The 14,628-nt window shown below is 39.2% G+C and overlaps 1 pseudogene; it reads left to right on the top strand.

Annotated features, from left to right (window-relative positions):
* Positions 1–1,889: 1,889 nt before the first annotated feature.
* LOC107686381 (uncharacterized) lies at positions 1,890–11,168 on the top strand (annotated as a pseudogene).
* The last annotated feature ends 3,460 nt before the right edge of the window (positions 11,169–14,628 follow it).

Below are 14,628 nucleotides of genomic sequence, written 5' to 3'. Positions count from 1 at the left end.
TAAATTAAAAAAATCTAAAACTCAGCAGGTGAATCAATAATAACAATACAATATGAAAACAATATGATTCACATTGGTTATTTCAATAGCATTAAAAACAAAACGGTTATTCAAACTGGGAATAAATTATAAAGAAAGCGAGCAAAGAACAATCAAGCGGTTCATGAATTCAGTCTAATGTGATGTATGCACTTTCACAAAAACTGTTATAAATAATCACTGAAGCTGACTGCACTACTTTAGCAAATGAAGATTCAGAATTCAGAGTGCGCTCACTGAACAACTCAGCGGTGAAGAATAAAAATTCCTTTGATTGGACATTGCGGTCATAAGCTCAACAGAAACGTGTGTGATTGGTTATAATGCTCAACACTGCAAACCGCTGAGATCAGCCCCTGCTCCCTATCACTCTTGTCTCCCAACCCGCAGTCTGTTCTGCATGGTGAAAGTATTTAATTCTTGTCTTGTAAAATTACTTTGCCTGCATTATGTTTTTGTCATGTACTGTTTTGAGTCATGATGTTTTTGACCTTAATAACAGTCGGTGTGATTTGTTACAGAAAATTGCTGGTGGGCAAAAAAAATACAGAGTGTAAAGTTCACTGTCACCATTAAGGTAAGCTGTTAATACATTTCATGCTGTAGTTCAATATATTAAGTATCAATGTAAAATTATTATTTTTTTTTTTTCAGAGCACTTGGTTATTGACATTGTACTGCATGACTAATTCTCAAAGAGTAATTGTTAGTGTAATTACTGTGTCATGGAGAGAGAAAAGTGGAATATCACTCGCAGCAATTTAAGGAAAAGGGCTATTAAAAGAGTCACCCAGTTGTTTGAATCTTTGAATGATGAGGACAGTAGTGTTATGGATTGTACTAACGAAGAACATAGCGTTGAACATGAAGTAGTTACTTCAAGCTTTGTTTTGCCACCAATCTGTGGATCAGAGAGTGATGGGGAAAGTGAATCAACAAGTGATAAGGATAGCCATGTTGATAAATGCGGGGATGTTCCTAAAGATTTATCGGGATGTTTGAGGGACTGGGCAACACATTTTGGCATTTCATTGATTGCTTTGACTGCCCTTTTGTCAATACTGAAAGCCCATCACCCATCTTTGCCAAAAAATGTGAGAACATTACTCCAAACACAGACAGGACATATTATTGTTTCCTTGGTGAGTGGATCATTCCATTATTTTGGAATACAGAAAATGTTCAGCCACATATTTCAGAAGCTTACATCAGTTGTCCAGGGTCATCACAATTTCAAATTACAATTAAACATTGATGGTCTTCCCATTTTTAAAAGTTCAGGTTTACAGTTCTGGCCAATTTTAGGAATGTTCCAGGCTTACAGTAGAAAACCTGTGCTGATTGCTCTGTACAGTGGGAACTCAAAGCCTCAGTCATTGTCAGAATATCTAAAGGATCTGGTCTGTGAATTAGCCTTTTTCACACATCCGGGTTTTGTGTTTCCGGTGTTCGCCAACGCAGGGTAAAGCTACTTCCGGTAACAATGGCGGAGTCTAGTGGACACCAAATGTACCTGCAATTATAGAACCACCCTTATGTCTTTGGTACTAACAGTGTGCTGTGACGTGAAATGTAAAAATAGCATGATAAGTTGCTAACCACATATATATATATATATTTTTTACATTTTTATAGGTGCTTTAGATGAGGCTCTGCAGTACATTGAAGAGCTGGAGGCGAGGCTGCAGAAAATGTCACTAGAGAAACAAACAATAGTGAACAGATTTTGTGTTTCTGATCAAACAATCAGATATTACACAAAGTTTCCCTCACAAGAAGTTTTCCAGGTGTTCTGGGAGTCTATTTGTCCATCTGCCAGCAATCTGGTGTACTGGACCAAGGCACAGAGGATGGGGCAGGAAGCATTCCCAAGCTGTAGCCCTGCACGGAAAATCCAGCTCATAGATGAACTGTTCATTTACTGCTGTCGGGTAGCTGCTGGACTGAGGGAACAAGTTATCACTGACATTTTCAGGGTAAGCGTGGCCACAGTGAGCAGGACCATTATCACCTGGGCAAATTACCTGTTCTTTGTGTTGGGTTCAGTACCCATTTGGATGTCCAGGCAACAAATAGGCTCCTCCATTCCAGAGAATTACCGTTTGTTCAGTCCAAACCTGCGAGTCATCCTGGACTGCACAGAAATCCGCTGTGAAAGCCCTACATCGCTGACACTCCACTCTGAGATCTTCTCCAGTTACAAGAGCACTACAACATTCAAAGGTCTGGTTGGGGTAGCTCCGTGTGGTGCAGTGACTTTCATCTCCCAGCTTTACACCGGTTCAATCTCTGACAAAGAAATCACGAAGAAATCTGGCATTTTGGACCTGCTCGAGCCTGGAGATGTGGTCATGGCAGACAAAGGGTTCACTATTGAAGATATGCTCTCCAGTGTTGGTGCTAGACTGATCATTCCACCTTTCAAATGTGCCAAGCAGTTCAGCAAACAGGACTGTGAAAAAACACAGGCCATTGCACGCCTCAGAATTCTGGTGGAAAGGGTGATTCGAAGGGTCAAGGAAAACCACATCTGGGATTCTGTTGTGCCACTCACCTTGTCAGGAAGCATTAATCAGATCTGGCATAATTGCTGTTTTATGGTTAATTATCAGGGACCAATGTTTCTTGAGCAGTGAATGTATATTAGTATATTAGATTTTTTAGAATGACTATGGTTATTACAATAGTAGTGTTTTAGTGTTTAGTAAATGTAACATTTTTTTTGTTACTTGTTCAGTTAGTTGCAGTGCATACCTTTAATACTTATCATTAAATGTGTTTTTACTTATTTTTTTTACTTTGTATTGTAAAGTAAAATTTGATCTAATGTATAATTTGAGACAATGAAATAGTTGACAATGAAATGTCTTTTTTTTTATAATTCATGAAAATAAATTAAATGTCAACTCAGTTCTAGTGTTCATTGTTATTTCACACACGGTATTAAATGTAAATATATACAACTAGTAAATCTGTATGCATATCATATACATTACAGAAGATCTAATACAAAACAATGTATTCACCTTGGTATGTATATATTTACATCTAATTAATAGCAAGTACTTTATATTTAATGTTATAATTTGTGATGCATCTAATGTTACAAAAGATCTACTACAAAATATGCTACATACTACTCAACTACATAAAGTATATACTTGCTATTAATGTAAGAATAAATCTAAAGTTCATACTATAATATGAACAGAAACACTATTCACACCACTGAAAGATAGATACACATCCATGTAAACATTATAATAGTACATGTCTAGCTTGTCTTTCAGTGATGCTATGAAGGCATCATCTCGCCAGATCCTCCTCACTGCCTCTGGATGTACTCCCTTTGAATAAAACAAACAAATGCAGTGTTAAAATCAACAGTTATAGTTAACAGTTGTTTATTGATCTTGGGTGATTTTCATTTATATATTTGTTACTTAATCTGCACTCTTGTTAATTATTAGTCTATAATATTTTAATGTTGACATATACTTTCTTTGAGTTAGTGTTCTTCCCAAGTGTAGAAAAGAAAAATACATGCCTGTGTTCTTGGACGATGCCATCTCTGTGGCTCACTTGTGCAGGCCAGTGGTGGTGGGACAGCTTGTAAATTAAGCTGCACATAGTGGGCTGTCTGATACAAAAGTGCTGTCACATGGTTGCACAATCCTTTACCAGCTGCACATATAGGCAGAAACACTAACGACCTCTTCCGATTCCAATGCCATCTGTTTGAGAAGACAATTGTTTAGCTAATGAATTGTAATTCTGTGCTGTCAGCTACATTATGTGCTTTTAATTGAAAACTGCAAACAGCAGCAAAAGCAAGAAATATAGATATAGTCTGCAACCGCAGAAGATTTAAAAGAGACTTAACTAAAAACCAAAAAAATAAAATAAAATAATAATAATAATAAAACGTTACGACAGGTGAACGTGGAAGAAAGGGAAATTAAAATCTGCAACTGCAGTTATTTTAACTAACTGTAGTAACTTGCTATCAGAACAATAATAGCTGATCTGATGAACTCATAAGCCAACAGGCATATTAGTTACATATAACCTCAAGTGTGTGGGGCTCCTCATTTTTCCTCATAGAACGATAACACCTAGCTCTCACTACCACCTTCCGATCAACAACATTTGAAACTGAACACATACAAAATGGTTAGCATTCATATAACGTTGCAAGTGCTAGCGCCAGCTAACTTAGTTGTCAACTTACCTTGATAATTGTGTATAAACTCCTCAACAAATAATTTATTGCCCTTGCTAATTTTAGCCATTCTACTACTATTGTTGTAGACCTTAAAGCTGCTGTCCGTAACTTTTTTTGTATTCAAAATGTACAAAAATTATATAATCAGAATGTACAACATTCTCATTTTCCAAACCGTGTTTTTGTCTTACCCTGAATCATTATGGTACACTTATAATAAATGTTTATATTCTGACTATTTTAGACCGGTCTGGTAGGTACCGCTGCGGAGTAGCACAGTACCTGCGTGACTTGTCATAGAAATTAACAGAGAGAAGTAGCTCCGGCTACAATGTTCTTCCGCAAGACGCATGCAGTTCTGTTTATTAACCGCTAGAGCGCCAAAAGTTACGGACTGCAGCTTTAAATATTATGTAAAAATCTAATTTCAGCATCTGTGAATTTGTTCAGTCACTTCAACACTTCAAACACTGCAACACATTTGCCTTTGAGACCACAAAATGCTTCGTGCTAACCACTAGCCTTCAACGCTAATAGCTTAGCTTGGCTCTTTGTTTACAACAGCTCAACATGGCGCTGGCGAACTGAAAGTTACCCCGGAAAAGGTTTCTCGTAACTTCCGGGTCACGGGTGTCACTATGGCAACGTACTTTGTAATAACTAGCTTGTGCTACACACAGTCGATGGTTATACACAGTTCACGCTTTTCATGTGGTAATGGCGGCGCATTCCACACTGAACAACCAAAAAGCACTCTTTAGATTCTTATCTTACAGCGCTGAACAATCTCAACTCGTTCCGAGTGAGGTGAATTAATCTACAGATTCACTGCAATTACTACAATAACTGTCAATGATATCAGCACATATTTATACAGACAAAAATGCGTGGATTTAACCACGATTTCATTTGATCAAGCTTTCACAATTCTCCCATCACAAAAATAACGTCTCGGACACTCTGTGAGTACCGCGTTTTCAAGTTCACTAGTTTCTTTAGTGAATTAAATGGCACAGGACTATCAGTTAGCTACTCTGATTTCCTCAAACCGGGGAGATTAATAGCAGAGTTGGATTTTGAAGTGGAACACGCACTTATACAAAATTACACTCTGAGGCCTTTTTAGAGAAAGTAAACGAGGAAAAACGCCCGTTTCTTCCTTCGTGCGCTTTGACGCGACTTATTTTTGTCTCGGTGGACAAAATGAAAACGTTTTTTTTTTCTTACTGCAGTTAAATTCTAAACAACACTCGAGTTTCCCATTCAAACATTCAACACGCTGGTATGCTCTAATAACAGGTACAATATTCATTATTTTGAATTTATTGAATTTCATTCAAGTCTTTGTCTGTGACACAAGAAACGTAAGGGTTTCCGTCAGGGCAGAAAGCAGATGTTCAGTGGGTCATGTGGCCTCACGCTGCATATCCCGTGCTTCCAGGCCTGAGGACGTGATTAGATTACCGTCCCTTTTCCTGTCTTGGATATAATAGTTGCACTCAGGGTGGGTCACAAGACATCGTGGTTTCTATATGTTGTGAACGAACCTTTTCAGTCCTTGATACAAAGAAAGCTTTGTTGTTTCTTGATTGGATCAGTCCATAATCACTCCTCTGAGTAGATGATGACAAGACTGACAGGAAATCGACCCAGAATATTGGACTCATGTGCTGGGTGATTAGCAAACCTCGTGATGGCTGATATCAGTGTCCGTTCATATTTAGAAATCCCTACAATGGTCTTAAGTATGATCTATTCTCAGGAATTGAGACTAATATATCTTAACAGAGAAGTAATTTTTTTCATAAATTCTTTAACAAAGAAGTAATTATTTTTTTTGGAGTAGTTTTTTTAAGTTTTGGAACAAACATTTATATACAAAAACAGTTGTATTGTTTTTTCCAGCATCACTAATGTTAGTTGAAGTACATGAAGTATCATTCAGCATTTAAAAAAAATGGGCTGATTATTTGATCACAGCAAAATACCTCCTAATATTTATTCCTAACTATCAAAATAATGTCAGTTGTCAAAGGTCTGCTAACTTTCCCTAATTAATGTGTTTATTGCAAGTTTTCCTGAGTAACTATTGTAGTAAGTAAGTGTAGTAAGTATTTTGCAAGTATGTGTAAGTAAGTATTGTACACATGCTTAGTCCAGGGTTATGGCATAAGTACCACTCTGCACCTTTCCCCATCAGTGTTTTCATCAGCAGGTAACTGTCACGATCTGCTACGGTGCGGGAACACGGAGCTTTTTATTTTCTATTTTATTTATTTATTTTTTTCTAACACCACCACAAGACCAAACATTCGCTTTGAGAGTGACAGTGATGATGAAGATATGGTCAAACAAACAAGGACATTGCCTCCAGCCCCAAAGATAAAAGGACCAAACTTTGATATTCAGTCTGCAATAAAGAGAAGGGTTCAAAAGCCTGAACCTCACAAGCAGATGACAAACCCGGAACCCAGACGGTCTGTGACAAATCCTGAGCCCAGACGGTCTGAAATAAGTCCTGAACCCAGTCGGTCTATGGCAAGTTCTGAACCACAACGACGAGATGAAAGACAGACAGGAACTACTTTAAGTGATCTTGCTCGTAAGTGAACACCTACGTATAAACGCTCCCAATAAATTTTTTGTTATTAAAGCCTCAACATTCACAAACCACTGTTAATTAAACATAAAAGCAAGCATAGGCTACTGCGTGCATGGTTTGGGATGGCAGAATTCGTGCAAAGTGCACTCCCTTAATAATTCCTAAAAAAACTGACATCTCAGTTCATCGTGATCTCACAAAGCTCCTTTATTATCAATGAAGCTGACTGCACAATGAATCTTTCTTAATGTCTACACTTTGTTATAATCAGAGGTTTTGCAAGCATGCAGAATTCAGCACTGAACAAAACCTCAGACGTTTTGAGCCGTTAGTGGATTCTATCTTAAATGCATCTGATTGGCCATTGCGTTCAAGAAATCAACAAATATGTCTGTGATTGGCTACATTGCACAACGTTGTAAAAACATGTTATAAATAGAAACTCTGCCTATGCTTGCACCTGTAAATCATTTTTATTTTGTTTTAGTTGTTCTTGTTGTTTTTGTGCAATAGATGAATAACAATTTATTTGTTTTTAGATGTTTTATTTTTATATTTTGCGGTAGTTCCGCAAATCGTTGTATTCTCCCACAACCCACACACACGAGTACCTTACCACCCGCATCCGCACTTGGCCATCAAATCTAGTCCCGCGCCGCACTCTGTTGCGTTTGGTCCCACGGGAGTGCAGGTCTCTACTTTATATACCTCTGTCACATATACAGAGCTTTACAAATTTATTAGACCACCTGTCATAATAAAGAGAAAACACAAATATTTTGGGAATCTGTCAAAAACTTGTTTAAAACAAAACATTTTATTGTCATTTATTAGGCAAATAAGAAACTGAAACAACTAAATAGTCTTTATTTATAATAACAAAATAAAATCCTTGTTAAAGTATTATTAATTTTTTCGTTTCATCTGATGTAAAGAATCATCTTGGAATTTCTTTATGTATGTTTGTCTTTATTTTTAGCTCTTCTGCATAGACTTCTTTCAAATCAAGAAATGATGATGGGTCATCTCAAGATTATTCTAATGACCATGCAGAAAACGGGTGAACCTGCTCGTGGACAGCATCCCCTTGAGAGAGATAATACTGCCGCTAAAAGATCCTACCTCCCTGCTGGCTCTGGAAAAACGTCTGAGGGAAGAGGCTGACCTCAAAAACAAAATGGTAAATAAGGTGCAGTTTTTGGAGGTGCAGTTTGTCCAGGGACAGACCAACATTGGTTGATCTTTCTCTACATCTTGAAGCCAAATATCGCTCTTGTAATTGATGTACAGGCATGAGCGCACCTCCTTGATTTACATACACATGTAAAGGGGCATGTCTCGAAAAATCATGAAATCACGATTCTACAAATTTCAAATCCTGGCATTTTAGAAGGGTGGAAAACTAAAATTTATATTTCAAACTGGGGAGCACTGAAGTATTAAACTTGCAGCATTTATTTACTGTAGACTAACCCCTTATATGTGTAAACATCAATGACCTTTCCATTTCATGACCACTTAAAAGGATGGGTTACCCAATTTGGCCCAATATTTTTCTATAGCCACCTAAGTTGGACAGCAGCGATTCTGTCCTCTCCCTTATGGATGCTAGTTAGCTATTGCTTTTGATTTTAGTAATTTACTGTTGGGGAGACAAGGTAATGATTGGTAAATTTTGCTTTGTTTTCATTTTACTTTCATCACTGTCTTCAGCCAACTAGTTTCCAAAATGGTGGAACTGTTTTCTGCTGTAGCACTGCCACTGTATCACCTTGTTAGTTGAATATGGAACTGCATCAGTGATGGAGTGGCAGTCCTACAGTAGAAAACAGGTTAAGAAAGCCAGTATCCAACAATGAGACTGTCCTAAATGCCAACTAAGGGAGAAGTGATATGTCTTTTTTAAATTCTGAATAGTGTTACTGTGAGTAGTGTTGATATAAAACATGTATCCATGGCTTTTACATGATCTTTTTCAGATTACTGCATTGAGCGTCATTGGAGGAGTTGACATTAAGGATAGCGTTTGGCAGGTTATGAAGCATTGTTTTACCAACTCCCTTGCCAAACAACTCAACTGGCGTGGCATCAATGGCAAAACAGCTTTCCACAGACTGCAGCTGAAAAACGTCATTACTGGTAAGTGTTACATTGTGCTGTCATCAGTCTATTAAGTCCATTCTCCATTTCATGCATGCTTGATGCACAGTATATATTAATGCTAGGTTTAATTATGAAAAAATGTAAAAAAAAAAAAGTAAACAGTGAAGCACTGGTACTACTCAGCCATTGCAATGGTATCACAGCATCAATTTATCAATAAAAGCTTAATTGGGGAAACAATCCCAGACATAGCTGTGCATCACCACACATATGGAGCTCTCATCCAGTGAGAAACTGAAACAACAGGCAATGGATATATCCTCCGTTGCCTGTTGCATGGTATCTTCAGCCATCATCATAACCCTTCTTGGTGGTGTCTGAGAGCTGTAATCATTATTTTGTTTAAGCATTATGTTCTTGTTGCTGATGTTGTCATATAATTGTTCAACTTAGGCCAGAAAACAAGAATTTTTGCATCCTCAAAATCTTTCTTGTGTTTAACTGAAATACATGCAATGTCCTAGGAGACCTTAGTCAAACACTGCAACACATTGACAGATCTACAAATTAACTCTTGTTGGATTTTAAGCAAAGACATAACAGTTCCAGGTGGAAATTGAGGCTGGGCCATAAAATTACTACTGCACATGTTGACAGGCCTGGGTGGCATCAGCAAGAGCAGATGCAGTCCGATCTTCCTAGCAGGCGTTAAAGTTGTTCCTGTTGGGCATCTGGAAGCAAAGGGTGCCCTTGGCCATGGCCAAAATGTTTTTAACATTGGCGCTTGCAAACTATGTGCTTGGCTGATTCTTGCAAGGTCCCCTAATTGGGTCCTAAGATTTTAAAAGTTGTATAATCCATCCATGCTTTTACAATGTTCTCTAATTTTAGGAACTGTCAGAAAAATCAGGCTAACAGCGACGGCCACCGATCAAGAGATAGAATTTTATATAAAAAAATGGCTCCACCTTGCATGTGACCGAGACGGAGGGAGGAGAGAACGAGAGAAACGAAGGAGTGTCCAAGACACCTGTAAGTCAGTTACATTGTGTTTTTACTATATGTGTGTAATAATTTGTATTATACCATGGTCTGTCTGAATACTTGATTCCGATTGGCTCTAAGGTGTGCATTAAAACCATTGTTATAGAGCATTTATTAATCTTAGTTAATGTTAATTACAATGTTTATTAATACATTATTAAAATCAAAAGTTTAATGTAACATTAGTTAATGCACTGTGAACTAATAAGAACAAACAATGATTGACTGTATTTTTATTATCTAACATTAACAAAGAATAAATAATACTGTAACAAATGTATTGCTCATTGTTAGTTCATGTTAGTTAATACATTAACTAATGTTAACAAATGAGACCTTATTGTAAAGTGTTATCAAACTGTTTAATGCGCAAGTAGTTCCAGTCCATTTAATCAACATTCAATATTAATGTGATGCTTCCATTAAAGGACACACACTCTGCTGTTTTTGAAGTTTTTAAAACTCGCAGCTTCACTCTTAGTAGAAAGACCCTGCAGAATAATTCATGAACTCATCTCTCACTCTGTCTTAGACATGTCGCGATTGTTAAATAACGGATTGTGTTATCTGATCTAACCATGTTTTTTTTTCAGACAACTGTGATTATTGCACTGTTTTATTAGGCACAAGGGGGAGTCAGACCAAAAGACATAGGCACTAGGTTTCCCCAGTCAAGATCTTTCTTGAATGCACGCTCGCATTCATTTTCAGATCATGCCACCCTTGCTATATGGTTAAAAAAGTTACATTACCTTACATGTATCTTTAACAATAAACAAAAAATAAGTACAATGCCTAGCTTTTTTGTTTTTGTTTTATTTATTTTTCCTGTAATTATATTTTGTTTAGGGGATTTTGTTTAATTTGGCTTTTAAATTGTTTTGTGTATGTGTGTGTGTGTCTTCAACGCAATTGTATTATCTGCATTCTGTTACTGAGTCAACTGTTTTTTTTTCATTTGTGTGTCCATTAAAGGCCTGCAAGATTGCCATGACGCTGATGGGCCCAGTCAAGGAGGTCAATAAATCCTATAAGTTTGGATTGTTCCTGTTGCTAAGGTTCTGTAGTGTTCACTTCTGCATTGTCAGACAAGTTAGTTTTTTTGGATAAGCTAACCTATTCACAGCTACTGAAAATATTTTTTGTTTTTATTTAGTTTCTACAATACTTTCTATACACCTGTTTTGTTTATTGTTCTGTTTCTTCATGTTTAGATTGCTTCCCAGTTTTGGAAATGTAATCATGCAATGGTTTTTTTATTGACAATGTTAATAAATGATGCATTTTTTTCAGAAATGTGTTTGGATCATCTGTTGTAACTTATCTTAATATTTAGGTAGGCCATTTTTACATTATAATTGCCATCATTCCACGTGGTATGTGGGCCAGAGCAAGGTGTTGGATCTGGGCCAGAATTAAAATGAACTGTTGCCCAGATTTGGGCCAGTCCTACTTTATTTGTTTTGTTCTTGGCTGACATGTGGTATTGATATGGTTTACTTGTGGCCCAAATCTGGGAAACGGGAGCAGACCACCCAAGTGCCATCATTCCTCACGGTATCTGGGCCAGAGCAAGTTATCGGATCTGGGCTGGATCGGGGCCAGAATACAAAATAACTGTTACCCAGATTTGGGCCAGTTCTACTTTATTTGTTTTGTTCTAGGCTGACATGCAGCATTGCTATGGCTTGCTTGTGGTCCACATCTGGGAAACAGGAGCGGACCGCCCAAGTGCCATCATTCCATGCCAAAAGTGAGCCAGATGAAAGTGTCAGGTGTGGGCTGGATCTGGGCCACAGCAATTTTGCTATCCGGGATACATGTCATATGAAAACAATTAATTAGGCTTTTTTAATGAAATTATACAATTTTCGGTAATATGTAGTACAATTAAGAATGGGTCTGCATCTGATATTATCATTGTGAGAAAGTGTTGGGGTGAGCTAGCAATGCAATTAATTCTGGTGTAATCTTAATTTATAAGTGGTGACACTTACATTTTTGAAGTATAACATCAACAGTGTTCTCCTAAGGCGAGATCTGCGAGCAGCTCCTTTGCTCTCCTTTGTAATACCATTCCAAATGCTAAGGAAAACTGCACTAGGCAGGGTATGCAATTTACTGTTGTGATCAGGTGGTACATGTTAACGTCAACATTATGGGACCACGATCCATGCTATGTACTGCGGTACGATAGGTGGCGGTATACATCTGATAAATCATGATTGTTAACCGCCATAAAAATTAAAAGAAGAAGAAGATTACGTCAACATGGCAGATCGTGTTCATACTTAACTAGATTTGGCTGTTGAGTACGTACTCTTTTAGCGCTCGTTAAGTAAGTACTTATTGAAATTAAGTACCTACTCATTGAGTATGCGGTTTCGAATGCAGCCAGCGTCTCCCTGACATGGCTGCATCAACACTATTGCTGTTCCTGAAACCACGCCTTCTTTCTTTGCTTGCACATTTGGGCGGCATTATGCTAATATTTCCACATAGTGACGTAGACATGTGGGGGCATGTTAGAATGAGCCGTTTTAGGTAGGTGTGGTTGACTCAACTTTTATAAAGAATATCTCTTTGGATTTGAGACTTTAGTCTTTGCAACTTTACAGATCTTCTTTATGCACCAAGAGCTTGTAACACTCCAAAAAGAAAGGAAAACTTGAAATCGCATCATATGACACCTTTAATAAAGGGACTTTGCCCTGGTGCATTTGCATTCATCTTACGTCATCACAAATGTGCACAGCGCATGACAGAAAACAGGATGTGGTACAATAGGCTATATTGTGTTTTTATTAGGTTTGGTACCATTAGTAAGAGTAAGTGACATTTCTGTAGCCTATGTGCAGTTTTCTGCTGTTTGCAAACACACTGGCCTAGAACTGGTCCACATCTTTTTAGTCAGAACTGAACCAAAACAATGCCATGACGCAACCTGAAGTGAGCCAAATAATAAAAACTGATGTTGCCGATATATGAACCGTATATGCTAATTGTGTATGGCTGAGTTCTGTGGGGGCAATGGTAACAAAATCTATGAGAGTAAAAAAAAACATGCACAGACAAATCCAAATTAAGCCCTGCGGCTCGTGATGACACATTGATGTCCTAAGACACGAAACGATTTGTGCGAGAAACCGAACAGTATTTATATCATTTTCTTATCTTAAACTACGCTCTGGAGTAGTTTACGTTAATGGGTGTGTTGATATCCAGCCGAAGAGCAATCAACCATAACTTCAGGCGAGCAGGCTCAGAAGTTGGGAATACGTGGAAAGTCACCACTCCCGAATGAGTTCGCGCGAGAGAACGTAATCTTTTAGTTTTAAGTCGGTTTGAACAATCCGGATAAGTACAAGTAAGTACCATTTTGATTAGCCGTCGTACCTACAATGACTGTGCACTGTGTAAACAATGTGTGACATATACGTGCGAGAGATCACTTCCGGAGCTTGCGTAAACTACGCCAGAGCGCGTACACACCTCATGCACCGGATGCCTGCGCGCGCCCAAAGACAGTCTATCTAGCCAACCAGCACAAGTGAGAACCCCTATAAATAATCAAAGCAGCCTTACCTTAATTTTCTCTAGTCTTTCAGCATTCGGTTCGCTCTTTTTGCCTTTTTACCACAGACCCAATTTCCCGTCCAACGAAAAGACCTATACTGGGGATTTTTCAGATCCTCCACCGCAATTTGCCAGCCCCATGATCACTCCTTCTCCGCCAGACACGGCCGTCGAGCACCAGGCTTCATCGCGGCCGCTGCTCTTCTCGACCAGCCACACGCTCTGGCCAATAGACCATGCAAAGCCCCGAGCTTGCCTCGCTCGACACCACCATCGTCCCGCACAAGACCCAGCTCTCCTCAAGCGCTGGATCGCAGCAGCAGCAGGCCTTTAACGAGCCTGGGCTGCGCCCCAGATCTCACCGCAGCAAAGCCCCACTCGCTTCCCGCTGTGGCTCAGCCTTTCAGCGCGGCTCTTCCAGCCGCAGCGCCGTACGCAGCCGGGCCTCCAGCTCTCTTAGCAGACGCTAGCTCGAGGCTGCCCCCACTAACGGTGCAGGCCGCGTTGCAAATTAATTAATTTAAAGGTGAAGTTGCTAGCCCCACGATCCCTCCTTCCCCGCCAGACACGGCCACCGAGCACCAGGCTTCATCACGGCCGCTGCTCTTCTCGACCAGCCACACGCTCTAGCCAATAGACCGTGCAAAGCCCCGAGCTCGCCTCGCTCGACACCACCATCGTCCCGCACAAGCTCTCCTCTCCTCGAGCGCTGGGTCGCAGCAGCAGCAGGCCTTCAACGAGCCTGGGCCGCGCCCCAGATCTCACCGCAGCAAAGCCTCACTCGCTTCCCGCTGCGCCGTACGCAGCCGGGCCTCCAGCTCTCTTAGCAGACGCTAGCTCGAGGCTGCCCCCACTAACGGTGCAGGCCGCGTTGCAAATTAATTAATTTAAAGGTGAAGTTGCTAAAGGCAGGTTTTCGTGGCTAAAGTTTGTTAAACGATGTTATGACATAAACGGATGTTGATGCCATTTTTTAACCACGAAGCAAAAGTTTTTTCCAAAGTTTATCATCCACACTGAAATGTCTGAAAGCGTTACA

This window comes from Sinocyclocheilus anshuiensis, unplaced genomic scaffold (assembly GCF_001515605.1).
Source record: "Sinocyclocheilus anshuiensis isolate Anshui unplaced genomic scaffold, SAMN03320099.WGS_v1.1 scaffold1223, whole genome shotgun sequence".
Classification (NCBI taxonomy): domain Eukaryota; kingdom Metazoa; phylum Chordata; class Actinopteri; order Cypriniformes; family Cyprinidae; genus Sinocyclocheilus; species Sinocyclocheilus anshuiensis.
Note: the sequence above shows the minus strand (reverse complement) of the source record. Positions and strands in the feature narration are given on the sequence as shown.